Source organism: Gymnoscopelus braueri (assembly GCF_963280865.1).
Source record: "Gymnoscopelus braueri genome assembly, chromosome: 24".
Classification (NCBI taxonomy): Eukaryota; Metazoa; Chordata; class Actinopteri; order Myctophiformes; family Myctophidae; genus Gymnoscopelus; species Gymnoscopelus braueri.
This window is the reverse complement of record NC_137626.1, coordinates 26,379,304-26,399,154: the sequence shown is the minus strand read 5'-3', so window position 1 is coordinate 26,399,154 and position 19,851 is coordinate 26,379,304. Positions and strand designations below refer to the sequence as shown.

Here is a 19,851-nt window from a genome sequence, read left to right as displayed (position 1 = left end):
ATATTAATGGTCTTATCTCAAAATGTATACATCATACAGCTTAGATCTTTGGATTAAATTGGAGAGCAGACCTGTGCGATCTTGGTGATGTAAAAAACATGTCTTTAGTGTAAACAATGCGGCCACAGTGACTTTACGAAAACACAGGGCATTTCTCCTCTGTCCTTCTCTCTCCCCACTAGCAAAACCCATTGGAAATGCATTGGGTGCTTAAAGTTAAATATTTCAAAAACTACAAATAATTTCAAAAAGAAAAGTACAAGCACACTTGTCCACAGTAAGCTGGATTTTTTAAAGTTTGAATGGAGTTTCTAAGTGAAAGTATGTGGGAGTAGTTAGGTGCCATACTTTTGGGGGAGAATAAATAAATAGTGAAGATAGCTATAGCAATGATGAATATTTTACTCGTATTTATGTTAAAAGGAATATAAATTGTTGACATATATGCTCTCAATTGTATTATTGTGGACTCTGAAATAGACAATGCCGGAAGTCCTTGTTACTATCACAGGTGATTTGTGTTATAAGGCCTGATTGAATAAACATGCTGAGTTCAGTTTGAGTAGCAGCAGAGCTGATGCCTCCCTGTCTGTTCATTATTTAATTTATTCCTCTGTCAGTATTATTTCACTTTTATCTGTGTAGATCGCTGCACGTTGAACTCTGTCAACATAAATGATGAGGAATATAAAGAATATGAATGCAATACAATTATTTTGTGTAGACTGAAGGTTTATATGGGCTCCTCTGATTGTAAGAGGTAGAGTTTTCTGGTGCGATCTGTTCCCACGTCAGCAGGCTGCAGGCATAGCCTGCGTGTAGATGTAGAGAACTGTTTCCCAAATAATGGGTCGGGCCCATTTTTATGGGTCAAGTAAATATTCCTTTTCGTTAACTACATCACCTAGTTGTGGGCGTGTCCACTCCAAATGGTCACAGATGTTGGTTACTTGTTCACATTTATGTTATTTAGATAGACATATTATGTTTGTTTGACCACAAATGCTAAATGTTATTTAGATAGCATGTTGTTTAGACAGATGCTAGGTTTGATGTTTACTTGGTATACTAGTTACTTTAAAGCTAGCCTCATTCCCAGCCTTGGAGAAAAACATTCACAAATATCTCTACAAGCTCACATTGCGTGACACCGTCGTGTGACAAAGTTTAAAAGAGTGCTTAAGTGGTTAATCGAATCAAGTATATTAAAAAGCAAAATTGAGACAAATTGTAATCTTTCTATGTATGATTCCAGCTGCTTGGAAGATTATTAAAAGTTGGCTGGATCCAGAACAGACATTCTGGCGTATATCGATCCGGAACATTTGCCCTTTCACATGGGAGGAACTGTATGTATATGCAAACACAGACACACACATTGCACAAGTATGCACTCTAACCAAAAAAGGTTCTCTATTGAACTAAACAAATGTTCAATGTTGTTCTCTATGGAACTAAAACATTCCGTATGGAACCATTAGCTTTAATTAAAAAACACTCCTTTTATTAAAGATCTATTCTGCAGTAGCCTACAGTTATTGGCAAACAGCATATGGTTCACAGGTGTGACAGGGCTGCATGCATGTGAGAACATCTGGATAAGAACATCAGCAAAATAACCAGTGGTGTTTTGGTGGCTACACGGGACACCACGGCATTCCACTGGGAGTTTTCAGCCCCCTAGATTCACAAACCTGTTATGCAAAGTACCCAAATGGCTACTTTGCATAACAAGTTTACTGGCGGCGGTGAGCGTGCGCGCTCGTGCATGTGACGTCATTAAAATACTGTTCCCCTGAAAAAGAAATCACCATTACGCCACTGAAAATAATTAATATAATAAGTGAATTAATTAATGAATATGTATGTGTGTACAGTAAGTATCCACAAGTTTCCTAGTGCGTTGTGGGCATCACTTCCTGTCGATTTGATCAGGTATCAAGGATCAAATCGTCAGGAAGTGATGCCCACAATACCCTAGGAAACTTGTGGATACACATATGTACTAATGAAATAATACTCCACAATCATTAACTAGCTCTAACACAGAGGCAGTCGGCAGAAGATCTTTAAAACCTACTGTTACTGGTAGTTTTATGTACTGCGTGATGTTATATCCCCAATGCATCTTAACTTACATTAGCAAGCAGTGATGCAGCTCTCACTGGACAAATATTTAATTTTACCCATTATATTCAAATCAGCCCTGAAAACATTTCCATTCTCATACATGCATTGTTCTCATTCACTCATCATGCACCTGTCTAATTTTCTCTCCAGGACAGCTTCGCTTACTGGCACTGCTACCCTCCTCTTCCAGGAGATTTATTCCAGTCGCCCATCTCCAAGCCCAGCCAGGATGAGGAGATGAAACAAAGGAGAAACAGAACTCTGAACCAGCACTCAGACCCTTCAATTTCTGGTTCTTACTCTGTTTTTGTGTTTCCCAGTTTAACACAGTGGTTTTCAACGTGCGGTTCGAGGTTTGGTTGATCGATTGATTGATTGATTGAATACTTTATTAGCTGTTTGCGAAAAAGAAGCACAGGAAAGTACAGTTCAATACAAGGTCTGCTAAGAGGATTATAAACCCAAGAAAGAAAGTCTATGGCTCGTTTCCATTGGGGTCCGTCGTACTCAATTCATTGAGTACAAAGGGGTCAGGGGTCCACGAGAGTGGGTTCCAGGGAGTCAGTTAATTAGCTATTGATTGTTTGGAACCAAATGGACCTTTACGGGTCTCTAACACTGAAAGTGTACTTAAGTGAGCTTGTAGGTTTATTTTACGCGCGACACTGTCATGCGACAGAGCATACATTAGGCTTTAGTCTCAGTGGGTACCCAAAGATCATATCAAAGGTTGAGAATCTTTGATCTATGAGATATAGTAAGAAATAGTCTCAGGAATGGGACTCTAATGATGTCTAAACACAGCCTTTTCTACACTCTCAAATCTCTTTGACTTCTATAACATTGGTGTTCAATACTCTTGGCCGTCTGTGGCATAAGTAGCAGTTTTATGAGTCAAAACTAAAGGTGCTGCCTGCATGTCTATGTTATAATTAGCACCCTCAGTTTTGTTGATGTTGACTCTGGCCTTTTTCGTTGCTTGATTCAGTTCCCTCAGTAGCCTGATTGTCTCCGCCAGGCCGAAAGGCATGGCGAGAGAGTATGTTTTCGCCCCTGTCCGTCCGTCCGTGTGTCCGTGTGTCCGTGTGTCCGTCCGTGTGTCCTGTCTGTGTGTTAGCAGCTAATCTCTGGCACCGTTGGCCCGGTCGCTCCGAAACTGTGCACACACACTCCCTGGATGCCAATTCAAAACCTCTGCCCCAATTTTTTCACATGGGCCTGTTATAGCGCCACCAGGAGGCCGATTTGTGCAAAAACCTTTTTTTTTTTACATTACTCCTACAGATTTTATCCAAACGTCATGCAAATCTGTACACAGTATCTCTATAGTCATGTGATCAACACAAATATGTCTCATTTCCAATATTCCATCCTCATTGCCTATGGTTGGCTTCCAAAGTTTGCAGGATTGGCCTCAAACTATGCACGCCTCAAAGCCTCAAACTATGCACGCAGTTTGCGATTTCCGTGAATTTTCACACGCACATTCCCACTAGGCCGAGGAAGAAATGCCAACCTTTTCACATTGGCCTGTTATAGCGCCACCAGCAGGTCTAATTTAGCAAAACACATTTTTGGAACGAAATGCCTCAAATCATGAATGCAGTGTCCGATTGCCATGAACAACCTAAGAATAAATGGCACCCTTTTCACATTGGCCTATTATAGCGCCACCAGGAGGCCATAATAACATACCTGACCTGGCGGAGACCTGTGCTCCGAGGAGCACTTTTTCTAGTTTTGTTTGTTTTTACCAGTTTAAGCTATTGTCAGCAAAGGCCGAATGGTAACTTTTTATGCTATTAATGCTGAATGATATCTGCCACAAGCTAGCTTTTATGGGCTCTCTCTCTCGTGGGGAAGGAAGTGGGTTACCATGGGTGTGATCTCAACATGACTAACTGACATTCAGGTACGGAACATTACTGCCTAAGCTATCCTGATAGGTTGGTTAGTTTCGGGTGTGATGAGATTTGACTCAATACAGAACCCGGGGCAGCGAGGTTTTGTTCTTTTCTCAGAGCACTTGATTTAGTGACAGTGAAAGTTATTCTTCTAATGCCAGCATTAGAAGAATGTGTATCCCTGAACTCCTCCTTGTGTGTACGTCTACTCTAGGTGTGTTTTGCAGATGAAGGCGATACAGATACTGCCAGCAGGGGGCGATATCCCCGCAGGCCTACCACCATGCTACCACCATGTTCAAAGGCTCTCTGCTTCATCTCAGGTCCGTTATATTTAAAATGTTAAATTTATGTTCCCGCTCAGAACATCTTAAAATCAGTGGTGGAAATTTAAATGTCACATGTACCCTGATGATAGTATACATGTATAATAGAATAGAATATAGTAGAAAATATAGTATGTCAAATCAAATAGCCGATCTACAAGCTGTCACTTGTCTAAGCAGTACCTGATAAAAGAAATAGTAGAGATATTATATCATATGTCACATCCTAGTGACATATGCCATTTTCTGTGTAACCCTGACATAGCATATACCTACTTTTTTACATTTACATTTCACATTGTTGCGCTTGTTATATATAGTTATCGAAAACTTATCATACTTTCGAAACTCAATACTTTCAGTTTGGAGTAAAGAGATAATGTCATGTCACCGCATTATTTTTTATAGAGCTGCATGGTATTCAGGAAATGCTATAAAGGTTGAGGCCTGTGAATTCATTATTATTATCTGCCTGGCGGTCTCTCTCTTCCTTGTCTGTGCATGTTATGTAGAGCAGTGGTTGTCAAAGTGGGTTCCGGGGACCCCCAAGGGTCCTTGAGGGTGTTCCAGGGGGTCCCCAGCAAAATGTGTTAATGTAGCATCAACATCAGTTTAATCACTTTAACCCTATATAAATAGCCAATCTATAATCTCACAACGCATCGTGTTGAATGTCGTTTTGCAGTTCAGCTGAGGCGCTGTGCTTCGGTCAGAAAGAGACGGAGAGGAGATGTCTCATCATCCTCAACAATGTGACCAAAAACTCTGTGGCCTACAAGGTCAGTCCTGTTCCTTGATATTGCATTCCATGTTTTAGGCGTTTAGCTGAAGCTCTTGTCCAGAGCAACATGCAGCTGGAGCTGAATAATGTGTCTTCGTCACATCGGATACATGAGATTGTTTTAAAGCAAAGCTTACTCTGATGAACCCATTAAAACCGGAAAAGCATCTGTGTCATTTTAGATTTGAGTTTTGGCTTTAAAAAAATAGCAGATATACAAGCTCACAGTGTGTCACTTTGTGCCATGCTGCGAGCTTGTACTTCTGCTATTTTTTTACATTTTTGAAAAATCCTGAAAGAGTGCGAACTACTGATTTAGAAGGCATCTGTAGAATCGGCCTCAAGTCTTAATGGGTTAAGTTTACTCACGTCACACCAAGACTCTCAACATGTGTGCGTGCACATGTACATGCGTGTGTGTGTTCTCCCAGGTACGGACCACAGCCCCGGAGAAGTACAGGGTGAATCCCAGCAGTAGCAGCTGTGCAGGTACCGTACCTCCAGACCACCTCTCAACCATACCTAACTGTAGCTCTACAGAAAAAGATTTGGGGGTCCCCAGATCACAGTGAAGTGATCATTTAAGGACTTTTAAGACCTTTTTAATACCTCAAAAGAAAGAAAAGAAAAAGTTATCAAAAGTAATCAACAAACTATATTATAAAAACTGGTCAAACATTGGCCAAATTGTCAAATAATATAAGAAAGAGGCAAACATTGTGAAAATAGCCGATCTACAAGCTCACAACGCTTCACGCTGTGAGGCGTTGTGAGGTCACATGAAACCAACGTTTCGACCCCAACAGGCTAGGTCTTCTTCTGGGATGAAGACCTAGCCCTTTTCAAGACCTCTTTTGGGATCGAAACATTGGTTTCTCATAACATTATTTAGCATAGTGGCTACAAGTAGTGCAACCTCTTTTTTCATCTTAGAGACAACCAAACCTAAAATAATAACTTCCAGCATCACACATCCACCATTCAAAGACAACTTGGAGAATGATTAATAGCATGTAATTAATATATAGATGGCCAGTTAAGTAACACAGTAGAGTAGTATTACTGAGATATGATGAACTCATAGAGAACCTATATGAATTGTGACGGTTGGTCATAAAAGGAATGCGCTTTGGCACTCATGGCAGAGACAACAATTTACAATTTAGGCATTCAGCAGACGCTAACTGCCTAACCAACCAAACCTACAGGCAGGAAGGGTGTACACCAACATTACAGAGGTTCTGACCACAGAGCAAAAGATTAAAGATGTAAAAAGAGGTCACATGAATTGACAAACTGTACATGCACACATGCTTCATTACAGTAGTTTATCACTCAATTGAATTGCAAAATGATACAGCTGAAAATTAATTTAGACTTTGGACCAAGATGCTGAACTCTTCAGAAGTCGGGCAAAGTGACACAGCTTTGTGCATGTGTGCAGCATTCAGGAAGTCAGACAGTGTGGGGGGTTTCGGAACACTGCTTGTGAAGACTGAGCGTGCCATTCTTAACTACATTCACTCACTGCAATTTCAAGACAATTACTTTCCAAACAGCATGCATTTCATGCACACTAAACAACTTTAAGCTACCAGTAATTAAATGAGTCCATATGATAGAGCCAATGATTCCATGCTCAAAACAAACACATCATCACTCCATTCATTTCTCATATTGTGATTATTATTTTCTCATTTTGAAATGAAACGCATTTATTCATCACGTGATTAGAAGTCTTTACAGTCAATGCTTCCTCTTAGCGGTTATGTTGTCTTACATACTAAAGCAGTGGTTCTCAAAGTAGGGTCCGGGGACCACGAGGGGGAGGGGAGGTTCCGGGAGGGGTCCCCAGCAAAATGAGTCAGTATAGCATCAAAATTAGATTGATTACTTTAACCCTATTTTTTACTTCAGCTTATTGAAAATACAAGCCCACAACGCGTCATATCGGGACCCGTTATGAGCTTGTAGATCGGCTATTTTCTTTTTCTTTTTTTTTTATCTAGAAAACTTGTGAAAAATCTAATCTGACACCAAAAATGTCAGATTGGGAGTCATTTTTTGTTGCAGATATTTTTTTGTGGCTTTTCTGCCTTTATTGATAGGGTATAGTAGAGAATGACAGGAAATAGGAAGAGGGAGACGGGAAGTGACATGCAGCGTCCGGGCCATGATTGGGAGTCCTTGACACGAAAATGTTTGAGAACCACAGAGAATGTGGAAATGGTGCATGCTTTATGGTTCCAGTCAGTGTTAATCAATAAACCTCCATGTTCTGTTCTGTCCTGGCCTCAGCTCCTGAGGCTGTTGTCCAGCAGTGGACGGCTGGAGCAGAAGCTGGACCGCTGTCTTTGGATCCAGAAGGTCCTCATCGTCCTTGTAGCGGCGCTGGGGTGCTCCACCCTCTACATGCTGTCCGGAGGAAACGGGTGGTTCTGACTGGATTCAGACCTGGGACCGAAACCCTCGGGTCAGCAATGTCAACCCACAGTGATAGCTAAGTGAAACTGTCCTATTGATGGTGGAGAAAAACTGAACGAGCACGATGTGCGATTGGTGGTCCGGGAGCATTATGGAAACAACTGACTCTGCTCTGTCAATCGGTAACACCTTTATTTGCACCGATTTGCACTCCTCGTCTGCCTTTGATTATATTCTGATGTCCATAGTGTATGATTTGATGTGTATTGTGTATGGAAGGAAATCATTAAAAACTGTGTAAGAGCTGTCACACGTTTTTCACAGTGAACAGCAACACTGGCACTCATTGTACACCACTTTAACCCTGGGGTCCCTGTTTTGGGTATTTAATTATAGGCAAAAATGTTCTAACATTTCAATATTTTCAAAAATAACTGATCTACATGCTCACAACTCGTCGCAATGGTACGTGTTGTGAACTTGTAGATCGCCTATTTTTGTTACTTGTCGTGTGACAAAGTACAGTATATAAGTTATAAGTGGTTAAGGTGTGGTTAAACCGCATTGCTGTGCTTGAGCTAAACTACATTTTCATTTCCCTAAGAAATTGCACTAACCACATCTCAATATATCAGAGACAACAATGTGAAAGTTTTAAAATATCTAGTATTCTGAATGAACCAAGCTCAGTTCAGATAACATTGGGCTACTTTTTGTTCATAAGCAAAATGGTTTATTCAACTCAAATTGTGACTTGTGCAACATGCAAAGTGAAACCCACAGAATGACCTCCCAGCAATGATGCAAAAAACAGAAGCACTTCCTCATTATATTATCACTGTGTTTCTGCGGTATCTCATACGTCCGTGAAGTTTAACGCTTTAGTCACATGGATTGCATAGGGAACTATTATTGAATGTGGTAGGCGAGTGTGGGGGAGATGTTGATCTTTTGATCAACATGTTGAACTTTTTTCAATACCACATTTGCTGCAAGCTACATTACAGTTCTTGTGTAGCTCAGAGCGGAGGAAGGCATGGTGCATTTGTGTTTGTCCTTGGTAAGCAAGTCTGCATGGAAAATGCGATTTGTTTCTCTCTTGCAGTTGTGGAGTTTGTGTGCTGCCACAACCGGTACGGTAACAACTGGTTTTACAACACAGTTTTTGCTATTCATATTTTATGACATATTATAGTTAACATGACTATTCTGTTGTAGGTTTTACAGAGCATATTCATTTCATTGGAGTATTTGATCTGAATAGTATATAGACTTACTAATTTTCTATCGTTTGCAGTGTCTCTTGTGAAAATCATTGGTGAAGAACCAGATGTCACTCCAATATGTGCCAATCAAACAGTTGACGTCATCCTAAGTATAATATGTAGGATCAAAACAGCAAGGACTGGAGGAAAAGAATGTCAACTGCTGTATAACTTTGATAATGGCACTGAAAGTTCTTGTGACTTCAGGATCACCCTAAAAAAAAAAATCACCCAGAATGAGACAATGTTTTTGCAACTCAACAAATTAACACCAGCAGATAGTGGAAGCTATAACTGTGAGTGTACATTCAATGGAGGAACAGGTTTTGTGCAACTCAACGTTACTGTGAACAGTAAGTCATTTTGTTTTTGTTTTGTATTTCCCTGACTACAGTGGGAGGTGGTTTATGTTGTACGTTCATAAACTCTTTTTTTACATTGTAAGATAATGTAGGCCAAGTGATTTCATGTTTTATCATCAAATAAGAGTGAAAGGTTTGGATCATTCCATGTCTTGGATAAACATTGGTGTGATATTTGTTTAACAGTACTGCATTGTAGACTGCAGCTAACAAGGTCAACATAACCATAGCAGCATTGATCAGTGATTACAGCTCAACTGAGCAAACTATTGACATGTTCACTGACTGAATATCTGCTGGTCTGTTATGATCCTAGCTCATGTTGCCACATTATGAAACCGTGAGGCAGGGTAAGGGATCTGTTTATCACTGTGACACCTTGGCTTGACGATAATGGTTTACAATTGTCTTTTCCTTCACAGGCACAGAAAAGCATGAAGTGAACAATACTTCCCCCATGTACATTCTTATAGCACTGACAAGCATCACTGTCATCATCATTGGAATTGCAGTTACCTTTGCTATAAGGCAAATCATCCACCGGTGAGAGTAAAATATTTCAGCAAAAACATTCGATTTTATTTAAAAAATGTTATGCATTATACATGTATGTATTATATATGTTCAGTAGGAATAACGTTATTACAACAGCATTGGAGCTTTTAATTCTGCATTTTACTATATTCTCTAAGGTCATATTTTAAAACAATTATCTTGTTCATCATACAGAACATAAAACCAAAGCAGAAGATACAAAGAAACTGTTGTTTTGTCATCAAGCCTTATACTGTACCAGCTGTCCTTGTATTTTTGATTCATTTCATTCAATCATTTTGTCAGGGTAAGGGTTAAGATGGTGGTTAGTTAATTTTAATACAAATTGCAATCATCTTAATTTGTCTTACTGAAGGTCAAGGCTGCTTCACACAATTAACAGGGGCATGGTAAAACTCCAGTAAAACAGCAAAAGAAACATAAATTGTTTGTAGGTAAATGAAGATGAAAAATAAAGCAAGCAAGTTTTGATCAAATCAGAGATGTTGAGGATACACAGTTCACACTTTTAGCTGTGAAATTTCACTTCCTGCTGTGGTTGTGAAAATAGATTAAACCTGTGCGCTTCAAAATGCTCTGTACTGAAGATGGCCAAAATGCTATTTTTAATTAATTAATTCTTGTTAAATTTTTTGTCCAACAGGAAAAAAAGTAAAACAATACAGAGCCTGTACCAGAATGTGGTAATGTATAGAACTTTTAAACTATATGTGTGTATATGTATGATGAACTGATTGAGTTATACTGTGTGTGTGTGTGTGTGTGTGTGTGTGTGTGTGTGTGTGTGTGTGTGTGTGTGTGTGTGTGTGTGTGTGTGTGTGTGTGTGTGTGTGTGTGTGTGTGTGTGTGTGTGTGTGTGTTCAGTGTTCGGTGTCTGTGATAATTGGCAGTCGCCATATATGGAGGAGGTGATGCTTCCTGTACCCGTGATCTGTATCCTGAAATACTTGTTGTTGAGCTTTGCCAAGTTTGTGCATCTACTACTGTTTGTGTTCAAGAATTTCTTGTTAAAATGTGAACGCAAATAAAGATGTGGTGTGTGTATGTGTGTGTGTGTGTGTGTGTACGTCCTTGAGCCATATGGCATGTACATATGAATGCATACTGTATGTATTATGTACTGATATTCATTATCACATGGGTTCCTTTACGCCTGGGTAAACACCAGTGTCTCCTCAGCGATACATTCTATCAAACCACCCACAGCAATGTTTGGTGGCCAAGTTTTATCCATGTTTCACATGGCAAGTCCCTTCAGTGGTGATCAGTGTGTGATGGTACTTATTGTCATATTATCCCTATAGGGAAGATACAGCAGCTGAACAATCATCCCTAGCTTATCACTCTCTCAGCCCTTTTATTCCTGTATTCTCCATTTCAGAGATTGGGGAAAGGTCCAGCCGGTTGGGATGACCAACAGGTAGTTACGTCTACGATTTTCTGGAATTATAATATAATAATTACTGGAAAGTGGTACATTGCTCACAAGAAAGAGGCCTTAGTGGATCACCCTCCCCCTCTCTCTCTGTTGACTTGATGCTGAATTGTAACTTCCTAAATTTTGATTTCAGTGGTCACATTTTGTCATGTAGCATGTGTTTGCGTTTAAGCCATGTAAATACATACATTGTTTACACTTTTACTCTCTACATATGAGTACATAAAGACTGTCGTTATAGCAAAGATAGTATAGCCTAATATATATATATCATAGAGAGGGATGGGGTCACAGTTGTCTGGCCCTTGCCTGAAGGGAGGTCTCAGATGTTCTGACCTCTAATGAGTATTATCTTTGTCTTTGCAGATGCCAGCGGATATTGAGCCTTACGGCATTTACACACAGACAAACAACATCCTTTATTCAAGCAGCCTCAGACAGACAAACGACATGCTTTATTCAACTGTCCAAGCTCATACCGCCCAAACCTCAATTACCTGTTAACCAGAAATCACACAACAATATTGAGTTTTGTGCAACGTCCAAAGACTTATACTGTAGCATTATCTATACATTAACCACTGAAACCCCATAGACTTGGTAAACTGGACTTGAGTTGGCTCTGTACTCGCTACGCTTTTTTCTGTCTACACCAAATGTCTTCACCAAAAAAAGGCAATCTACAAGCTCATGACGCGTAGATCGACTATTTTTGGCTAATGTTCCCTTCAGAATATAGATGCTGGGGATCAAGTGGTTAAAGATGCACTTTTAGCTGTTTGGGTCTTGAAACTGAAGACACTTTACTGTCACATTCTGTTGTAGTTTTGAGGCCTGGCCACAAGATGGCATCTTCTGCTTTGTGATGAATATTTCAACTGATGTTTTGCTACTTGATGGCTACATTTACAAGACACCTTACAATGATGGGTTATCCCAATTGAATAGCCCTGTGAAAAACATTAACGTATAGTTTCCACATATTGTTTGCATTAGCCAGTGATTTTTCTCCTGGTCAATACATTAATTTGGATCTAGTGGTATCATCCTTCATCTTAGTATTGTATTCGTTAGGAATGTTGATAGATTTAATTTGGAACACAGGAAGTGTAACCTGCAGTCTATAATGCACAATATGAATCTGAATCAGTTAATGTATTTATTGTAAATAAATGAATTGCCAAAACAAATTGCATTTTTTACTCCTTTTAAGAACAAAGAATGTGTGGTTCATTATAGCTCCAAGTACACGTCAGCAAGAAAAACGCGAGGTAATACATCAAATGCATAGCAATAGTAATCTAGGATCATAGGTAAACCAAGAACCTATCATCGGTCTAAACAGTATAATATAAAAAATCTATAATTGGTACATTGAAACTATACACACTATAGGATGCCAGGTCTTCAAATGAACCTGACATGTGTCTACATAACATGATATCTAAATTACATTTTAGCCTTTGCAGAAGCCTACAAGGTCGTCAAGGCTAGGGCAAGTGCTACGGTAAGTGATACAGGCTAGGGTAGAGTCTGAAGAGATCAGTCTTCAGATAATGTACCATCATAACTCATTCTTCCATCATAGTTAACAGTTAACTCCCCTTCATCCTGTTTCCTGTATCATTACACCGTCTGTCAAAATAAAGCAAACAAAACAGGTCCTAATAACAGTGTGGCTTCCCTGTGCAATCTGTATTTATATTACAAGTTACAACTAAATGCCTAGAAAGTCATATTTTATAAGCAAAGTGTTACCATGATACCTGGACTATAGATCACACAATAGTATTGTGTGCTTTTTTTGTACATAACGGAAATATACCAGTTTTGTGGTCCCCCACCCCCAACCTCTACATTTTCAGTAAGACCACTTCCTAGTGGCATTTTATTTCATGATCAGAACAACCTGGTGAAGTAATCTTGAACTGCTGGTTATCATGACTGGAAACTGTTGCAAACTTATGATATTATTTTTTGTTTTTCAAATTCTGCTTGTAGAAGTATATCACACCACTGAAGGTAGGACATCTGTAAAGTCTGTTATCTAACAAATGACATGTTAACATTGATAGGCCACTGCTACATCAACTTCCTCATGCAGAACATGAGGTGCAGTACTGTAACTAACTGTTGAAGCATTTACTTACATTGTTAAGTGATGTTATTTGAATTATTTAAACTCACTAAAATATATTTTCTAATGCAGTGTCTCTTGTGAAAACTATTGGTGAAGAACCAGATGTCACTCCAATATGTGACAATCAAACATTTGATGTCATCATATTTATAATATGTAATATCACAGCAAGGAGTGGAGGACAAGAATGTCAACTGGGGTATAACTCTGATAAGGGCAAGACTGACAGTTCTTGTGACTACAGGATCACACTGTTGAAACAGAATGAGAGAATGTTTCTACACCTCAACAAATTAACACCAGCAGATAATGGAAGCTATAACTGCCAGTGTGCTTTCAATGGAGGAACACATATTGTCAAACTTAACGTTACTGTGAACAGTAAGTCCTTTTTTCTTTTTTAGTATTTCCCATACTACATGGGAGGTGATTTATGTTGTACATTCATTAACGTTTTTCTTTACATTGTAAGTCACTGATTTAATGTTTACCCCAAAACTTAAAGGGATAGTTCACTTTCAAAAAAGAATTGGGTCATTTTATCGTGTACTCAGGCTTTTGGGAGCCAACAGATTAAGTTGCTTGATTCAGTATTTAGATATTTGATATTCATTTTATCAGACACGACCCCTTCCTTTACAAACCCATTGTAACAAACTCCATTTAACCATGTTAGATTAATCGGAAACACCCGTCCTTGGTTCTGGTGACTGATATTGTCCTTCTAATACGTGAGGAGACCGTGTTTTTTCAATTACTTTTTTCATTTATTATTAATATTTTTTTGGGGGAAAATGAAAAGAAAAAAAATATATGAAAAAAGTAAAAAAAAGTGAAAAAACACAGCCCATCACGTATTAAGAGGGCAGGATGAGTCACCAGAACCAAGGACGGGTGTTTTTGATGAATCTAACATGTAAAAAATTGAAGTTATAATGGGTTCGTATAGGAAGGGGGCGTGTCTGATCAAATGAATATAAAATATCTAAATACTGAATCAAGCATCTTAAAAACTGTCTGGGGGGCTGACAAAAGCCTGAGTAGACGATAAATTGAACCAACATTTTTTTTAAAGTGAAATATCCATTTAAGCATCAAATACAAGTGAAAAGTTTGGATCATTCCAAGGGTCTTGGATTGTCCATGAATGATGACCCGGTTTATAGGTCTTCATAAATATTGGTGTGATATTTGTTTAACAGTACCCACTGTGTATTGTAGACTGCAGCTAACAAAGCCAACATAATAACCATAGCAGCAGTGATTACAGCTCACATGAGCAAGCTATTAACATGTTCACTGATTGAACATCTGCTGGTCTGTTATGATCCTAGCTCATGTTGCCACATTATGAAAACTGAGGCAGGGTAAGGGATCTGTTTATCACTGTGACACCTTGGCTTGACGATAATGGTTTTACAAATGTATTTTCCTTCACAGGCACTGAAAAGCATGCTTCCCCCACCCCCATGTACATTCTTATAGCACTGACAAGCATCACTGTCATCATCATTGCAACAGTTACCTTTGCTATCAGGCAAATCATCCATCGGTGAGTGTACAGTGTTATGCATTATAAATGTATGTATTCTATATGTTCAGTAGGAATAATGTTATTACAACAGCATTGGAGCTTTTAATTCTGTTTTGCTGCTTTGCTATAATTTCTAAGCTAATTTACTAAAGGCCATATTGGAAAACAACCATTATGTGATGTTCTTCATTAATTAGCTTTATAAATGTTTTATCCATTTATCTTAATCTTGATTCATGCTTTTTCCCCCTTTTTTTTAAGAAAAAATAATAAAAAAATAAAAAAATATGTATAATATAAGTAAAAAAAAGAAAAGAAAGAAAGAAGATAACCAAATGCTATTATGATGCTGTTTAGTATACTTTCATACCATAGCAGTATCACACTAACTCCATTTGTTTTCTATGAAACAGAAGAACAAACCCAGATGTCTCTGCCTCATCCATCACAGCAGCAACTTATACAGTGAACAGTGTATGAACTTTTTTTCTCTCTACTTTCAAACAACATAAGCTAGTACTAGTCTGTGCCATCAGCTTTGTCATCCACATCTAATTAGTAAATTAAAAAATAAGTAAACAATTTAAACATGCATTTTCATATAGGACCAAGAGGACCAAGACACATACACTGCTCTCCAGCACCCAGACAATGATCTCTACCAGACTGTCCAGTCAGCACCCTGTCGTTCTCCCTGCCAATAGAAGCATGATGATTGGCTGCTCCGAAGACCAGGAGATGTGTGAAAGAGAGACCAATGTTTATCAACTCAGTGGAACAAGTAACACAATAGGCCTATCCACAAGTTTCCTAGGGCCTTGTGGGCATCACTTCCTGTCGATTTGATCCCTGATACCTGATAAAATCGACAGGAAGTGATGCCCACAACGCCCTAGGAAACTTGTGGATATGAAAATCTCAGGATAATGTGGATGCATATTTTACTCATATTTGTCAAGATAAATGATATATGAAATATATCAAAATATGAATGCAAGATTAATAAATAACAGGAAAACATTCTACTCTTCTTGTTTTGTGTGTAGACAGAGATAGGATCGGACAGATAGGCTCTGGTTGTACACGGTATGGTACACGGTATGGGAGAGAAGATTTCTGGTGTGATTCGTTCCCACACCAGCAGGCATAGCCTACCTACTAGGTCTAAGACAGGTCTTAACAAATGCTGTCCGGCAGAAACCAGCTAACTTAATTTTTCTGCTTTTGCATTCTTTTCCATAAATCAGTGCTATTGAACACCCTTTACGTCTGTGTGTTGGTAAAAAAAATATTGAACCAATGAAAAGTATTAAAAAGCGCTTCTGACAAAACCAGCTAACTCCATTGGATCCTCAAACTTTCAGCTAAACCAGCTAACTCCACCAAAGGGGGGTGGAGTTAGCTGCTTCAATTATGAACAAAACCTCCTAACTTTTTTTTTCCTGAAAAATGTAAATTTTGGAGTTAGCTGGTTTTTCTTCGGACAGCAGAGATATACTTTGTTGTATGACTGTGTCAGTGCCAACAATAACAGATGTAGCTGTGCACAATGTCAATGCTGTTGTAAGAGGAAGTATAAATTAGGCTTTAACAAGCTCTGTCCCCAGCTAAATGAGTTAGTATAGCATAGACATTTTTTGATCACTTTAGCCATATTTTATACTTGAAGATAGCCGATCTACAAGCCCACAACGTGTCACATGACCTGTTATGAGCTTGTAGATCGGCTATTTTCTTTTTTTTTATCTAGAAAACTAATCTGACACCAAAAATGTCCGAACATTTTAGAGAACCACAGAGAATGAGGAGATGGTGCATGCTTTATGGTTCCAGTCAGTGTCAATAAACCTCCATGTTCTGTTCTGTCCTGGCCTCAGGATTTGAATCCAGAAGGTCCTCATCGTCCTTGTAACGGTGCTGGGGTGCTCCACCCACACGCTGTACGGAGGAAACGGGTGGTTCTGACTGGATTCAGACCTGGGACCGAAACACTCGGGTCAGCAATGTCAACCGCAGGGTGATAGCGAAGTGAAACTGTCCGATTGATGGCGGAGAAGCATGATGTGTGATTGGTTGTCCGGGAGCATTATGGAAACAACTGACTCGTTTAATATTGCTCTGTCAATCGGTAACACGTTTATTTGCACCGATTTGCACTCCTCGTCTGCCTCTGATTATATTCTTATGTCCATAGTGTATGATTTTATGTGTATTGTGTACGGAAGGAAGCCAATAAAAACAGAGCCGTCACACGTCTTTCACAGTGAACAGCAACACTGGCACTCATTGTACACCACTTTAACCCTGGGGTCCTTGTTGTGGGCATTTAATTATAGGCAAAAAATAATAATATAGCATTTCAATATTTTATAAAATAACTGATCTACCTGCTCACAACTCAGGGGCGGCCTTTATGATCTGATCGAGGGCCCGTTTCAAGAGCTAATATGAGGCCCCCATATGCACCCCCCGCCCAAAAATATATATATATTAAAAATAAATTGTGGACTGAAGTTGGTTTGCTTCCATAATGACGTGTTTTCGAACTAAATTAAGGTGTAAACCGCATTGCTGCGCTTGAGCTAATTTACATTTTCATTTCCCTGTGAAATTGAACAAACCACATCTCAATGTGAAAGTTTTAAAATAATTAGTATTCTCAGATCAGATCAAATTGGGATACTTCTTGTTCATAAGGAAAATGGTTTATTTATTCAACTCTAATTGCACATGTCAACAAAGTGAAAATCACAGAATGACCTCTCAGCATTGACGCAAAAAAAAACTGAAGCACTTCCTCATTATACAGAATTGTCACTGTGTTTCTGAGGTATCTCATACGTCCGTGAAGTTTCACACTTTAGTCACATGCATGGATTGCATAAAGTACTATTTTTTTAATGTGGTAGGTGAGTGTGTGGGGGAGATGTTGTTTAGGCTCTTTTTCAATACCACATTTGCTGCAAGCTACGTTACAGTTCTTGTGTAGCTCAGAGCGGTTGAAGGAATGGTGCATTTGTGTTTGTCCTTGGTCAGCAAGTCTGCATGGAAAATGCGATTTGTTTCTCTAATGCTGTTGTGGAGTTTGTGAACTGCCATAGAAGGTACGGTAGCAACTGGTTTTACAACACTTTTTTTGCAATTAATATTTAATATTCTGCACATTCATTTCAGTGGACTTTTTTGTCAAACTGAGAAAATGTGATGATTATGTGATCTGAATAAAATATAGACTCACTAATTTTCTATCACTTGCAGTGTCTCTCGTGAAAATCATTGGCGAAGAACCAGATGTCACTCCAATATGTGACAATCAAACAGTTGACGTCATCCTAAGTATAATATGTAGGATCACAACAGCAAGGACTGGAGGAAAAGAATGTCAACTGCTGTATAGCTTTGATATTGGCACTGAAAGTTCATGTGACTCCAGGATCACCCTAAAACAGAATGAGACAATGTTTTTGCAACTCAACAAATTAACACCAGCAGATAGTGGAAGGTATAACTGCGAGTGTTCATTCAATGGAGGAACACATTTTGTCCAACTCAACGTTAATGTGAGCAGTAAGTACTTTTGGTTTAGTTTGATTTAATTTGATTGGACGAGCGGATTTAGTATAACTCAACATTACTGTGAACGCCAACAGTATTGTTGTATTGTTTTTGTATTGTCCTAAGTTGGAGTGGTGTCATTTATGTTGTATACATTGATTAACAGCCTTTTTAACATTGTAATATAATGTGACTGATTTAATGTTCATCCCAGAGCATTACCGTTAAATAAGTATGAAAAATCGGATACTGATACAGCATTCACTGATCACCTGTGCAAACTATTGAAATGGTCACTGAACTAAACACCTGATGGTTTGTTATCCTAGCTCATGTACTGTTAACACATGAAAAACCTTCATGGTCATAGACGTGTTGGAGCATGCAGTGGACAATCTTTACCCTACCAAGATGTTGCATATTCTTACAGATGGTTTACAAATGTCTTTTCCTTCACAGCCACAGAAGAGCATGCAGTGGACAATACTTCCCCTGCCCCCATGTACATTCTAATTGCACTGACAAGCATCACTGTCATCATCATTGGAATTACAGTTACCGTGGCTATCATGCGACGAAGTATAAACATCCATCGGTGAGTTTTATATTCCAGCAAGAATGTTGGAAAGTGAATTATGTATTATACATAAATGGATGTTTTCTATATGTTCAGTAGGATAATGTTACTATAATAGCATTGCAGATTTTATTTCAGTTTTGCATCTTTAGGAGGTTAAAACATCTGCACACTGGTTTTAATGCTTGTTTCGTATCTTTACCATAATCTCTAAACTCATTTACAAAAGGCCTATTATCTGATGTTCATCATCTTCATCATTAATTAGCTTTAAAAACAGAATATGACCAATTGCAGTTCTGATGCTGTTTAGTACTTTAATACTGTAGCAGTAACTCTGTTATACATTTTTCTATGAAACAGAAGAACAAACCCAGATGTCTCTGTCTCATTCATCACAGCAGCAACTTTCCACTCTCCAGTGAACAATGTACGAAGGTTTTTTCTGTACTTTCAACAACAAAGTCTAGTCTGTGCCATCAGCTTTTCATCTAATTAATTAAACCATTTAAACATGAATATAGGACCAAGAGGACACATACACTGCCCTCCAGCACCCAGACACAGACAGTGATCTCTACCATGACCTCTACACTGTGGTTCTCCCTGCCAATAGAACCGTGAAGATTGGCTGCAACGAAGACCAGGAAATGTGTGAAAGACCGACCAATGATCATCGACTCAGTGGAACAAGTAGCACAATATATGAAAATCCCTGAAGACAATGATAGGATATTGTAATGATGAATATTTTACTCATATTTATGTTAATAGGAATATAAATTGTTGACATATATGCTCTCAATTGTATTATTGTGGAATCTTACTCTGAACTAGATAATGCCGGAAGTGCTTGTTAC

At 38.7% G+C, this 19,851-nt stretch overlaps 3 long non-coding RNA genes across 3 annotated transcripts; all 3 read left to right on the top strand.

The window, feature by feature from the left end:
* The first annotated feature begins 8,351 nt into the window (after window positions 1-8,351).
* On the top strand, window positions 8,352-12,353 carry LOC308080920. Its single transcript, XR_013932761.1, has 6 exons — window positions 8,352-8,698; window positions 8,863-9,183; window positions 9,615-9,735; window positions 10,391-10,430; window positions 11,129-11,167; window positions 11,552-12,353. It is a non-coding gene; the product is annotated as an uncharacterized lncRNA (long non-coding RNA).
* Window positions 12,354-14,726: 2,373 nt separating this feature from the next.
* LOC308080923 lies at window positions 14,727-15,617 on the top strand. Its single transcript, XR_013932764.1, has 3 exons — window positions 14,727-14,877; window positions 15,273-15,333; window positions 15,465-15,617. It is a non-coding gene; the product is annotated as an uncharacterized lncRNA (long non-coding RNA).
* A 2,187-nt stretch (window positions 15,618-17,804) lies between these two features.
* LOC308080922 lies at window positions 17,805-19,851 on the top strand. The gene is made up of 5 exons (XR_013932763.1): window positions 17,805-17,963; window positions 18,118-18,426; window positions 18,874-19,009; window positions 19,355-19,421; window positions 19,516-19,851. It is a non-coding gene; the product is annotated as an uncharacterized lncRNA (long non-coding RNA).